At 40.3% G+C, this 14,371-nt stretch overlaps 1 long non-coding RNA gene across 1 annotated transcript; it reads right to left on the bottom strand.

Annotated features, from left to right (window-relative positions):
- Positions 1–2,035: 2,035 nt before the first annotated feature.
- Positions 2,036–6,396, bottom strand: LOC106947424 (uncharacterized). The gene is made up of 2 exons (XR_001424983.1): positions 2,983–6,396; positions 2,036–2,468 (listed from the first exon to the last, which is right to left on the bottom strand). It is a non-coding gene; the product is annotated as an uncharacterized LOC106947424 (long non-coding RNA).
- Between the last annotated feature and the right edge of the window lie 7,975 nt (positions 6,397–14,371).

The raw sequence follows: 14,371 nt of genomic DNA, 5'->3' as shown, positions 1-14,371 counted from the left end.
TTCATTGAAACATGCTATGTATATAACAATTGACAAAATAAAGACAGATATGCAGTCAATATTTAAAACTAAAACAAACGGAAAAATGTTTCTATTTTTTTCAAAAAAAAAAAAAAAAAAAAACACTGCATGACAGAGAACCTCTGGCTTGACATTTATCAAACTCTAAAGGTCAACTGGCTGTCACTCTGGAAAGATGCAAATTATTCTGGATGAAACTATATTAAAACTAAAAAGGCAAAACGTGACACTCGGAGGCTGAAAGTAAATTCTTTAATGCATCCGTCACTCTTTGTTTACTGCAGTAATAGTGGACTCCAGTGCATGAACGGTCCATAATGTTTTAATATTAAGTATTCTGTGGCGATTTATTCAACCTATTTCAATGACAGCCTATTGCAAACAAACAACAACAAAAAAAAAGTCCAAATGCCACCCGGGATTTTGGCACCATATAAATGCTTTGTTGTGCTTCCCTGCTTGGCCCAGAGCGGCCCACAGCCCTATAAACACACAGTCAGGTTTACTGCCAGAATGCAGAGTGCCACTCATTCGCCCACACTTTGGCCTTTTGTAGCGTTGCTCTGCAGTCACTTCAGCTCCAAACTTCTGCTCTCTGTGCTGCTCGGCGCCTCTGTGCCAGTTGGATCCCTGACTGGTTCACCACCACGGAGACGCTGAAGAGGTAAATGCTGTCACCTTGCAGCCATTGGATCCAGCCAGGCCCCAAACCAGAACCTGACCGAGTCCAAAAGCCTAAGGTGTGTCTGTCTGTCTGGCATACTGATATATCTAGACTTAGATATATCTCTAAGCATATATATATATATTTTAACACAATTACAACTTCTTTTTTTTAACTATTATTAAATGTTCAAACTTTTAGTTTTATTAATTGTGATGATATTCTGCTAATAATCTAATAAGTAACAACTTTATGATTAGAACACTAAGACCAATAAAAAACAATATTTTTAATTTAAAAAAATGTGGGTTAAATGAAAAGTATTTTTAATATGCTTGAAGGCTGTTGTCATCAAATCAGAGAATTGTCAGAACACGTTTACTAATGTTTTGAAAATGACTAAGAGTTCTCAGCAAAATATGTTTTTGTGATGATGCACACATTTAGAAAGTGAGGTGTTAACGCTGCTACATGCATAATTTGACCATCTGTCAAATCAGCCTGCTGCAAGTTCTTTTGGACATTTTGAATAAATCTTCAGGTTAGGCACACAAGCTCTCATATGCAAAGTGCAGATGTGGGGCGAATGCTGCAGCATTTGCTTAATTTCATGTAGTATTATGCAAACACCCTGTGTAGGCTGATCAAAATTCAGTTATCTCAGTAGTCAGATGACTAAAATTGAATTTGAAACTTGCAGTAAGAGATATTACTTGATCAATTTCAGTAGTTATTGTCTTACCAGTAGGGGGCACTATTCAGGTACTGAAATATATTTTTCATTTGCTAATTGGTCTATATATGAATAGAACAATTTAACAAGATAATGACATAATAGGAAATAAAAAACAAAAACACTGAACTATGTACTGTTACAGTAAAGTCTAGTGACTTCCACACCCTTGATCCCAATACGCATGCACCATTTAAACCAGTAGCGGTTCAAAACCAGTTCCTGTACTTAAAGGACATGACTGGACGTAGACATGTGCCACAGAATCTGCATTTTCTCTTGCTTGCATTTTTAAAAAAAATGCCAACACTGAGAAACTCTGACACCATCTTAACCTTTTGAAAGAAAAAAGTTTTATCAATATCAACACAATTTAATTTTATATTTTTCATTTGAAGAAAAAAACCCCCATAGAATCTTATTTTTCACCAGGCCAAATATGTCAGTTCTGCTTTAAAAATTCTGCAGTTTTCATTGCAAAAAAAATGTATATTGTCTTTGCTTGTCACAGCTTCTAAATCTTTCACCTGTCCCATCAGACCTCACAATAAGCTAAGTACCGGTACTATGTGGCAAAAATGAAACAAAATGTCCTTGTAAAATAATGTAGTCTTGTCTTTTTTTTCTTCTTCTTGCCAAGGTGTTAAAACAAATGATGATGTTTTGGAAGCGTGGAGCCGAGCTGTCAGCCCGTCTTTGAATCTTTGAATCGCCAGTCATCACCTCCTTGAAGACGAGCCTTCCTTTGCGTTGTTGGCGCATGCAGCAAATCATTCCAGACAAAACAAAGGAAACTAACAGTAGCATTCAAATTACAATTCCCACTTTTTACCCCCCCTCTTCCCCTCTTTCTGTTAGTTTCTGGGACCCTGGAGGCTTTTCCATGCTCACTTTGTTGGCATCCTCCACCGTCGGAGTGTAACATCCAGCCATCCAGTAGATGGAAAAGGAAGCCTGTTATCCTGCTTGCCTGCCTGCCAGCTCTCAGCTTGCAGACAGACAGTGGGGAACTGGCTGGCTTCTGGAGCCTAATGGCTCATTCCCTCCTCCCTGGGATTGAAATGGAAAGGAATGTTGTTTACCTCAAACACAGCAGGCCACCACAGAGAGAAAGAGCTCAAAACACTGAATCTCAGGTATGTCAGGTCCGCTTTGGTGAGACACTTAAGGAAGAACACGAAGCAGTCTTGTTGTATTTCATTTGTTTAACCGTTGTTATGCTAATGATATAACTGATATAAATAAAGAAGGATAGATATACAAATTAGTGGATGAAACCATGTGCCTTTGGATAATGTCCTCTCATCGTCAGTACATCAAAATGGGATTAACACAATTTCACAAAATTAACATTAACCTAGCTATTATATTTAATGTTTTGTGACATCTGTGTATACAAAACGCCAGCATGTGGTTGATACCTTGAGAATTTGATTGACAATAATTGTTTTAAATGGCAGAGCAAAGAAATCACAGTTTTCTGGGGTTTTCTTTTTTTGGGGGGGAAAATATTCTGGCTCCCATGTGACCATTAAACCAAAGTTCCTTTCCTTTTGTTTCTAACCTTTGTCTGCTGATGTGCTGATTATATGTTATTGGAGGCAGGCAATGTGACCTCACAATCACTGGAAAGTTGGCGGAGTGGCCATCACGGTGCCACTTGAGGCGCGATTGGAGTTCCTTGTCCAAAATGTAATTGCAGGCGCCTCAAGTGACATTGCACACCAACCGAGGCGTTGTCAGAAAGGCCGCTGATGTCTCTGTTGGTGCATTTAAAGGCTTTCAAAATTCGTCGTGCGGAGGGTCCCACTGTATTCACCGGCTCGCCCAGATGCACCACCGAGAGCCCGGATCAAATTTGAAAAGGTTGAGAAGAGATGCGCAGCAGGAGGTCCGTTCGTGTCCTTTCAAAGGGCGTTCAGGGGGCTTCGGCGCGATGATAAATGATGTCAGAGAGGTCAAAGGTCACAATCAGAGAAGGAGGGCCATGTGTCGGAGCTGGGTCAAAGACAAAAGAGTTCCAAGTTCATGAGTAACTTTGTTCATAACATTCAATACTTGAGAAAATTGAATTGTTTTGCTCGACGCCCCTCAAATGATACTTCAAAGAAATCCACAGATGTACTAGAAAACTGATTTAATTTGCTTATATTTCATTGTTAAATCATTCATTGATATATTTTAACCGTGACTTATCTTTAAAGACCCTTTCATATCAGGAGCAGAGGTAAAGTCACACAATCTACGTGTGTGAGAGAGCAATCGGTGATACACGCCTCACCTGTAGGAGATAAAAGAGAACATAAAGCAACATAAATATTTCACAACAACAAGGCAACAAACAGACATTTGCTGTGTGAATATACAGCTTCTGTAATGATCAAGCCGCTAAATCATTCAGATAAAGTTTAGTGGTTTATATAAAAAAAAAATTACATTTCCACAGGGCAACATGGCAAGTTGGTGTGTTTCTGTGATGCATTGTTGACGTGTTCATAACGACACAGGCTCCATCTCACCCACTGACCACTGGAGATACACACCAGGGTTAGAATGGGTCCAGAAAACTTATGCTTTTAAACATTTTGATGTGTGTTGCTGGGTCCACAGTTTGGCATTTATGTCACTTTCCTAGTAAGAGAGAAAGGGAAGTGGAATCAAAGCTAAGGTTTAAAAAGAAATTAGATCTCATCAAAGAAGTGAGGAAAAAAACAACCATACCAAGGTTGGTAACTTTCTGTGGGGTTTTTTCTTTGTTGTTGTTGTTGAGTTGATTAAATACACAGAAAGCTCTGAATGAGAGATTTGTCTAGGCATTTGTGATCAGTCTGCAGAAGCCAGATGAAACACAGGACCTGTGGGGTGTTTCCAGTCTGCTACTGTTTAAAACTGATGCAGCAGAAGTTTCAAAGACCAGCAGGAGTGTTATCTTTAAGACATCTAGGTGCTGGAAAAGAGTCTGATATCTGAAAATAAGCTGAAATGGAGCAGACAATGCAACACTTCTACTGGGGTGGAAATCCTACCTGAATCTTCTGACCGCTTCAAAGGGCAGCAGCTTGGGAACTGGTAGTCCACTGGATGGATCAGCCAGGCATGCTGAGCCTTTTGCACTGACCTTCAAAACACCTCAGAAATACACACGGACAGTCCGGGAAGCGGGGAAGCTACAGCTCTCCCACTGCTGATATCTATGAATTTATGACCTTTCTCGGTGCCTTTTCAATAGGTCTGCTTTGCCCCCAGGTCATGAAACCTTTTAGTTTTCAGTGTACAGACAGAACACGGCGAGATCATTTATTAAGAGGACCCTCTCCTTCAACTTACGCACTGCATCCCGCAAGAGGTCAGACATTAAGGTCTCCATCGGGCACCGACAGCTGTGTGGAAACCTCTCACCGTTTCTTACGTGTCCTTCTGTTGTTGTTTTTCTTGTTGTTTTTATGCTGTAATCGTTGGCTCTGTTGATTACAGCAAGTATCACATTGTGTGTAATAAATGTAATGAATGTTAGAGTCTTTGCTAAGACCTTGCTCATTAACAGCAAGAGGTGCCTCATTTAGGTGGACGGAGGAAAACCAGGTCAACGCAATTTAATAAGCTTTGCTCCGCATGCAGATTAATTGAAGTTTGTAGCAGAGTTTTCTGTGCTCGGTTTAAAACAGCAAGCAGGTTTAAATGGGCTTTAGTTTGGGTTTGCCAGGATGGTACCGAGGTCAGGTAAGCGGCTTCAGTTCAATATCACAGCGTCCTTTTCTGACACAAACTGCTGTTGCTGTGGGATATGAAGGAGAGAAGCACTTTATACACATGTTGTGTGCTGGCAGTCTGCCGTGCTTGCCTCTCCAAACCTGCACTACCAACATATAAATCATTACCACCTCTGATATTGCACAGGTTACATTGTCGTGTATCATATTTACTAAACTATATTACCAATTGTTTTGACATAGCTCGTGAAGAAACAAGTTTTGATTGTTTAATTAAGTAAAGAATCAAAATGCTTTGTTGAGACAGCCCAAATAAACAGAAGACATGCCTCCATAGAAAATAGTTTACTTTTAAAGAGAAAACTGTTTTACTCTTTAGAGTAAACTTGATTATCGAGACTCTGGCAAGTTTATTTGCATAGCACATTTCAGCAACCAGGCAGTTCAAAGTGCTTTACAGCATAAAAACATCATACAGTCACAAATTACGAAGCACGTCATTACATGCAACAGACGTTACATTACCAAAGGAGATGCTAACTTTGGGATAGATAGCGGCTAATGGTTAGCTTGACGCAACATTTTTACAGCATTACAGAGAGGCTGAATGCTGCTAAAGTGAAATTACTAGATTTTTACATTTTTTACATGTTTACAATTGTTTGCCCTGGTGAAATCTAGAAAAAAACAAACATTGTTTTTAGTCTTAAAACAGATCTACAGAGCTGAGATTTTAAATGTGGCATTAATAAGAGACAGTCACATGAATTCAAGCACATCAAAGTGTGTCAGAGCGCCACGGTGAGATGTGTCGCCGTGTGCCTACATTTCATGGTAACCTTGTGAATTGCCTAAATAGTGGAAAGAAGCTGGGAAAATTGAGAGTGAATGTCTTGTATGAACTTCTGATTTTGTGCTCGGGTGTGCTGAAACAGCAGCACAGCAATACGCACCGGTTAACTTTTCTTCTTCTATCTGAGTTAAAACACGCCATTACGAGGGGCCCTCATACTCCCTGAAAAATACAGGAAGAGCCGGGCGTCCGCACGTGGCAGCATCACTTGAGTCACAGTTATCTCGTCACCCCCTCTTTGCTATCAACCTGTTTGACCTAGCAGTCGCACGTACACACACACACACACCCACACACACACGCACACGCGCGCATACCTACGCAAACAAAACTTACAAACAGCAACACACGTCAGATGCAAACATGTATTCCCGACAGGAGGCAAAGAGATGAAACAATGCCCTGTCTTATTCTCTCTCTCTCTCTCTCTCTCTCTCTCTCTCACACACACACACACACACACACACACACACACACGCACACACATGCCTCTTTTCTTACCTCCTGAAGTGTAGACATTCACACCCCTCTGTGACTCTGACAACACCACACATCTTTAATCACACACTTACACACACGCAAACACAAGTAATGACCTGCACGCGCGCGTGCGTTTGCGTGTGTGCAAACAGCGTGCACAGTCCTGGAGCCGCTGACCCGGGCTCTGTGGGTAACCATGGCGACCACATTTCACCATGGAGACGACCGTTACTCCCTCCTTTGCTCACCCTCCTCCTCCGCCCGTGCTCCCTACTCCTCTACCCCACCCTGTTGTTCCTTCTCGGTTTTCTCTCCGTGCTCCAGTGGCACCAGTTGGTTGCCAAAATGAGAGCCAGGTGGGCTCTTCATCACTCTGAAGAGTCACTTTCGGTCTTCCCCTCTTCCGCTCCTTCTTTTTTTTTTGCCCCACCCAACCCTCTGCTTGTTTTTTTTTTGCGTGTGTAATTATTCTACACATTTTCTCTTTGTTTTTGTTGATTGATTCGATGTTTTAGACAAACTAATCATTCACCTCGAGATTAGTTTTGTTTGGTTTGCAAAGTCTGATGATATTTTATGTAATTCTATTTTTATCTTTGTTTTTTGTTGTTGTTGTTGTTGTTGGTTTTTTTTTACAAGAATCATCTTGTGTTAGCCAGGACATCCTGAGTGGATGCAGCCGGCGTCCAGAGTTGTGAAAGAAGTGCACTTCATATCACTAGACTGCTGATTTAAAGACTTTTAAGTTAATTGTTAAATGGATGATTAAAGCCTATTGTATCTACTACCACATTTGATTCAAAGTAGTCTGCAAAACCTTTCAGCTGCCCATACTTTTCTGTCTTTTGAAAGTGACTTTGACCTTTTCAGGATTACTTAAAGTACTTCAGTGGTATATAAAAATATTAGAATGATATATGAAGAAAAAAGGGAAATAATCCAGTAAATTCGTGGCTCTGGGCCTGAGAGGTTTATCCTCCTTCAGCTAACTGCTGTAATTCTGTATGCTAACTTTTTAGTTCATACTCCAGGAATATCTTTCTTTGTTTTTGTCAAACTATAATGTTAAGTCAAGATGACTTGTATTGGAAACAAAACAGAATTTAGCTTTTTTTTTTCTTAAAAGAAGGACAACTTTCACATTGTAAACTTTTTCTATCTTTTTCAAATAGCAATTATCACAGTTACCATGGCTAGCATGATACAAACAGAGACCTCTGTGTTTAGCCTATTATCTTATTACCAAAACTCTTCAATTTTCAAAATTCCTCAAATCCGACAGCTCCGTGACAAACAAAAATATCTAAAAGCACAAAAAGGGAGAGGTTTTTATACTTTTTAAGGATTAGGACAGTCCACCCACATAGCTGCCACAAAGTTAGGCAAGCATAGAAAAACTGAACTGGATAGTTGTCAATACACAAATACAGAAAAAATAAAGAAAATTGTGATTCCTTATTTTCCCCAAAATTCAGCTAAAACTCTGTATGTGGTGCATTGTCTTGTCAGCTGATTGTTTCATTGTTTGGGTTTCACCAAACAGAAATCACACGGGGTTTTGCTTCTTAACATATTTACTGAGGCCAAGTTGGTCAGAAAAACTAAAATCTGTTGCAAAATCTTTTAATAACGCGAGTATTTTTATTCTGTTGGCGTGTCCTACGAACACCGAGAAACGGTGCTGGAGAAAAATGACCTCTGATACGGTGACAAATATCAGCGACTTTACTAAAGGGCATAGTGGGGATCTCTTATGTTACTATTTTGCCCATCCAGGTACGCAGTCAGTCCACCCACACAGCTGTCAGTACCTCTTGAGTCAGTACTTCTTTGCTTCTGCACATTAATGTGACTGATCCGAGTTTTGTGGGAGGTAATGTCTGACCTTCACTCAGCAGCTTCAGACAGGATGTCCTGCAGGTCTGTTACAGCGCACACAGGGCTGGCTGGCTGGCTCACTCTCGTATAGTTATCCTCAGCAAATCTTAAATAAATGGGAAGTAGGAGTAGTCTTTCCTTGGCTGTCCCCCAAATTGAATTTAGTAAGAGGAGTGATGAACTGCTCCTTTTTTTTTGTGCGTCTGCAGAGGTGAACACCATCTCTCTTCACCTGCTGCTCTCTGCACTTTCAAAAAGTCAATTTTTGTGAAATTTAGAAAGGCAGGTTCGTTTTAAGACTGATGACCGTGGATCTCTGAAATCTTATTAGTGCTGCTGAATGGATTCTGCAGACCTCTGGGTCAAAGAACTCACCACTTATAAAAGAGAGATGAACAACAACCACAAAAAAAAAGAAAAAAAAAAGAAAAATGTTCCCAATCATTTATAGTGATCCACACAGAGAGACACAGGGTTGTCCTTGTTAAAGTGTAGCTAAGATATGCCGAAAACCCGATTCGCCTGCATACCGATCAGCTTTATAGACACATGCTGGGTTGATATCTGCTGACACTGACAGAGCCTTCACACGTGTCTGATGGTGTGATGGAGAAACGACACTGAATGTGTCAAAAAATGAACAGGCCTTGTACATATTGGGGGTGAATCAGCAGTTCAAGGCCAGTACGATGTCATGACAACACAAGTCTGATTCCACTTCTTACTTTGTCACGTCACATACGTCTACTTATATTTGATTTGTTTTTTTCTTACTTTTTTATTATTCCCTCTCCCTGGATTCTTGGTCTTCTGCTGCTTCTACACTGTGTCGACGTTTTTGAAAGTTAGAAGATACATTGCAAATAAAAGAAAAGAGTTGCACAGGCCATTAAATGCTGATTTAATTCCAGTTACTTTGCAAATATGAGAGAACACAATTTAAAAGAAGTTTTATTTTTGCTAGCAACTTAAGAAAACAAATTTGGAGTGCAAGAAAAGCAAGAATCTGCAGGGTATGAAAATTCGTGCCAATATATTTATCCAATATTATTATTGACGATATAGCAAATAACTGGTAAGTCCCAATATTGTACATAGCATATATTTGGATGGGGAAAAAAATAAAATTTGGTGCATGGAAGTTGCATAGACATTTGAATTACCCATAGTTCAGGATCTTTTTCTAACATTCCTTTTATATGTGGATCAAAAGAAAAAAAAACTATAAATACACAGCTTTTCAGATATTGTCAGTGTATTTATCCATTATATCTGTAACAACACTCAGTAAAGAATGTGACAATATTCTAAGCAGCAGTAGTAATTGTAGTAGTGGCATTTCACACAGTTACTCCCTCCAAGCATTTAGCATAGTAATTACAAACCCGGAGCAGCTGAATTATCATTGCCTTTTGTTCCATGAAATAATCCCATCTCCCTCCAAATCCATCCCCCGATCACAGAATTAATAATGCAGCCGCCAGATCCTCGCATGCTTATAATTGTAAATGATGTTCCTGTCATTAGTTTTTCATCGGGTAATTATTGCGGTGCCTCGAAATAAATGCGATAATGTGGTATTGATAATGAAATGGAGCATGTTAAAGAGCTGCGAATCAAAGTCCCGTGGAGTTTTCCAACAGCGGTTGTTTCAAAACATTTTTTTTTCTTTTTTCCTGGGCACAAAATCCGCCTCATTTTTCACGTGAATTATGAGTCTCTTTTTGTTTTTTCTTTCTTTGTAGAATTTAACCTTTAGCTGAAAAACAACAAGAAACAGAAGCACATGCAGATTGTACTATATATAGTAAAAGTGGAGCGAGGCGACTGGAAACAGCCCACGCAGTCTGTGTTCATATTATTGCAGGGCGATGGCATCATGCACCAACAAAGGTGACACCACAGGTATTTAAGTCTTCCGCTGCTGTTTTTTTTCTCCCTCCCTTGGTGTTTCTTTTATCTCCTCACTGCCACTCCTCATCTGCATTCATCTTTCCCGAATGATCATCTGCGCCGCGCTGCTCATCACCTGCGTTTTTCATCTCCTGTCATATGATCTCTGAGACCGGCTTGATGCCCAGACCAACTGCTTCCTCCCGTCGATCTGTCAGCCTCGCCCTGTTTCGTGATCGTCCTTTACGCTTGCATACAACCCCAAAGCTCATCTCGCTGCGTGGCTTTCTCTTCCTCTGTCAAGAGTTTTTCTTTCCACTCGACCAATCCGGCACTTTTAGTCTCTCCGTCAGAAGTAATAACTTCTTGATTCCAGTCTTTCCCTCCTCGCCTCACTCTTTGTGCTTTCCACATTTGGTCATTTCACGACTGCAAAGCGAAGTATGTCGTATTTTGGGTTTTTCACTGTGCCAGACCGATTCAAGGTATCACATACTTGGAAAATGAAACAGAAAAATCTGAAATGTGTGTAAATGGCTGCTTTTTTTGGCAGAATATATAACAGTGCAGCCAATGGCCTTATTAGTAAACACTGAGTGATGGAAACCTCTTATCATGTCGCTTAAAAATGTAGTACAGTTTTAAACAAGTAGCAGAATCCAACTTCCAAAGTACCGCTAAACCAAAGTGACCGACACTGAGACGGTTTTAGGCAAAATTAAACGGGAACTAGTTGTACTTTAAAGTCTACCACAAGCCAGATAGGATTCAAATGAAACTTAAATTGAACTGCGAGTTGTACGTGGCAGAGACAGCTAGCAGTCACACATCACTCCGTCCCGCTGTTTAACACACCCAGAGCCACCATCTTTGGTTCTTGCAGCAATGTGCTCCGGGGATGTTTTACTTTAGCGCAAATAAGGAATTTAGTCAGAATGAAAGGGAAGACGAATGTAGAAAAACACAGGAAAGTCCTGAAAGAAACTTTGTTTCACAAGGTTTGAGGCTGGGGGCCGCCGTCCAGCAGGACATCACCCTCAGTCAGACATGCAGCCAGATCAGCTTTAAAAGTTGCTGAAAAGTGGTCTTTTCATTTGCACTTATGCTATTGTGTCTAACTTTTCCCTGCACGACCTTCACCACGTTGTTGCTTGTTATTCTCTCCCTCCCTCTCTTTTCCCTTTAATGTCGGCACCATTTCTTTACCTCTTATCTATCATTTCCTTTTGTCTCTTTCTGATTGTCTTCTGCCATTAGCTCACCGGTCTCTCCCGCCTTCCATCTGTTTTTCTTTCAGGCTCTTCGCCTCTCCTTCATCTTTTCTCTTCCACCGTGTCCCTGTTCTCCTCTCTCCCTCTCTTTCATTGACATTTCTCTGTTTCTCTCTCGCCCGGTGTCTTTGTCTTTCACTCTCTGGGTCTCTCCACCATCTTTGGCTCTCCTGGCCCCCCTCTCCATCACCGCCGCCGCTGCTCCACTCCATCACCACCTTGCACACAGCTTTACACAGAGACTTTTCTCATTAATATTCTGCCTGTGTCAGTCTCCTTGGAGTTGTCTGAGGGAATCAAATCCACCTGCAAATTCATCTTTTTATTCTTCTTATTCCCCCTCCAACTCAAGGTCTTATTCGCTCCTTCATTCTTCTTCTCCTTTCTTCTGTGCATTGTGAGCAAAACTAGCAGTCAGAAAAATTATCCATGATTTTATAAATACAGACATAAAAACGGGGCGTACCTTCATCATCAACCTAAAATAGCTCTTTAGAGCTGAATGTCTTCCGCTGGAAGCTATGTCCCCTAAAATAAAAGTTGAGGACGTAACGTGGAAATGGGAAGTGGCGCGTTATAAATAAAAGGATATTACCAAACAACGACAGAAAACGACTTTCTAGTTACTCCAGTGGACGCGTGAAGCTTTTGTATTTTTCTTTCCATTGAGATGTATTGTCAGTCACCGCAGGCAAGCAAAGCAAATAGTGAAGAGGCAACTAATGCATGAGTTTACCACGAATAGATTTATTCTCCTGCGAGATAGCATTTCTAAAAAGGCCATGGGAGTACGACTCCGAAAGAGCGTGGACTCACTCATGAGCTTTTAGCTGCTCAGTCTGGGACAATAACAGGTGATGGTGGAGTGGAAATCCCCTTTGCAGGCCAAGAATGGCTTTTCTTCTGGAGCTCATTCAGCCTCCTGGACGACAAACAGGATGGTTTTGTTCTAAGACAAAAAATAGAAAGTGAATCTTTTATTCGTGAGGTCAAAAAAAAAAAAAAAAAAATGCCAATGACGTTGGGTCTTTTCTTTCTTCTTTTTTTTTTTTTTACTTTACTGAATTCTACAGTGTGGGCCATAAGTTTCCATACATAGGAGAATGTAAAATGTATGTTTCTTTTATATTTCAGATGCCCAAGAAGATGTGTTTGACAAAAGATCAAAGAAGTGAAATGATACTGATGGCTGGATCGGGAAGCAGTCGCATGGTTGCACAAAACTTTAACAGAAAACATGGAACGAGCATCACACACACGGCACTGTGGCAAAACTTGTTTGCAAGTTTCAGAAAACTGGAAATGTTGCGGATCAACCATGAAGCGGTGCAAGACGTGCAGCGATTACAGAGTCCCACAAAAATAAAAACGGTCGTCCAATTTAAAATGTTTATTTTTTCTATGTATGGAAAACGTATGGCCCACACTGTGTAAGATTTTATTTATAGACGTCAGAGTAAAGGGGAACATAATCCACACTTTGTATTAAAAGCACTGAATATTTTGTGTCATTTTCATTCCATTTGGCAAACACGGGTTATTTTGTGTTGGTCTATCACTTGAAATCATAATCAAATGTGGTGTTTGGTAGTAATGTGACAAAATAAATGATAAATAATTTTACCTGGCCTTTGTCCCTTCATGCATTTGCAAACTGTGATGTGGCTCATTCTGTTGCTTTTGGAGTTATGGATTTTTCCTTCCTTCCTTTTTCCCTCTCTTCAGCCCATGTGGGCACAAATCTTGTTTCAAAGTAGCCAGCATCTTCACAAGGGCATTTGTTTGTATTTCTGCCCATTTTATACCTTAACCCATTTATTCTTCCCGAATGGTCTGATGACTGGCACCTTCAGGAAATTATACCTTTATAGAGGACGAACCAGATGGATGCTGATATAAATATAGATGATGTCAATTTAAAGTCCTAATATTGACACAGTGTTGATGTAAAGATACAGATATAAGTCAGACCAGAAGTGAAAGTAAGTCTTCAGTATAAATAACCATCTGATCCAAAAATGCCAGGCGTTTAAATCCACTGCATGTATAATACTGAATCCTCAAGAGCACTTAAAATGCTTCAATTAAATCTGGCATGTTCTTCCCTCTATGTAACAAACACACGCGGGAACAAACCATCAGGAATAAGGCTGAATACTTGTAGCAGCACGCTGTTGGTTTTTGTTAACATCAAGGCAGAAGCAGAAGGGTCAGGGGCGTTCATTCAGATTAGTGGGTTAAAATTTGGATCCAGGTGACTGCTGGAGATAAAAGCTGCTCGTATTCACAGAGCTGCCCATATTAAGTAAGAAGTGGACTTGGAGTCACAGCTAAGACATGAAGAGGTTTTCACTGAGACATGCGGTTTAGCTGCATAAGCAACAGGTTAGCCTCTGATTTCTGTTAGTTCAACACTGAACTGCTCCAGTCACATTTTAACACACTCTGTAGTGGCAGAGTTATCTGTCTGGTCGGGAGTTCAGAGTAAATGGAACGCTACTTTACATTATTAAGTAACTAAAGCTTGAAGTGGCAGCATCTTGGAGTAGCGCTAAGTTAGTTCAGATTTGTGCTTTTTGTTGATGTTTGTAGGTCATTTTTGTCTTTGGATGAGGCGATATACGTTTGGACAGTAATTCCTTCTGGTTTTGGATGCTGTGTACAGCTGGAAGGATTTTCGCTCTTACTTTTTAGCTTTTGAACTGTTGTTCAAATGTGTAACCACGACAACAAGGTTTTTTTGTTTGTTTTTTTTTTTACAGCTGGGAGCAGAAGAGCGGTTATAAAGGTCGATTTTAGCCTCACCTGACCAAAAAATGTCCTTCATATGTTTAATGTGGAAAATATCAAGTAAGCCTTTTGGCTTTC

This window comes from Poecilia latipinna, unplaced genomic scaffold, assembly GCF_001443285.1.
Source record: "Poecilia latipinna isolate Pla-1442-1.1 unplaced genomic scaffold, P_latipinna-1.0 Scaffold239, whole genome shotgun sequence".
NCBI classification, from domain to species: Eukaryota; Metazoa; Chordata; class Actinopteri; order Cyprinodontiformes; family Poeciliidae; genus Poecilia; species Poecilia latipinna.
Note: the sequence above shows the minus strand (reverse complement) of the source record. Positions and strands in the feature narration are given on the sequence as shown.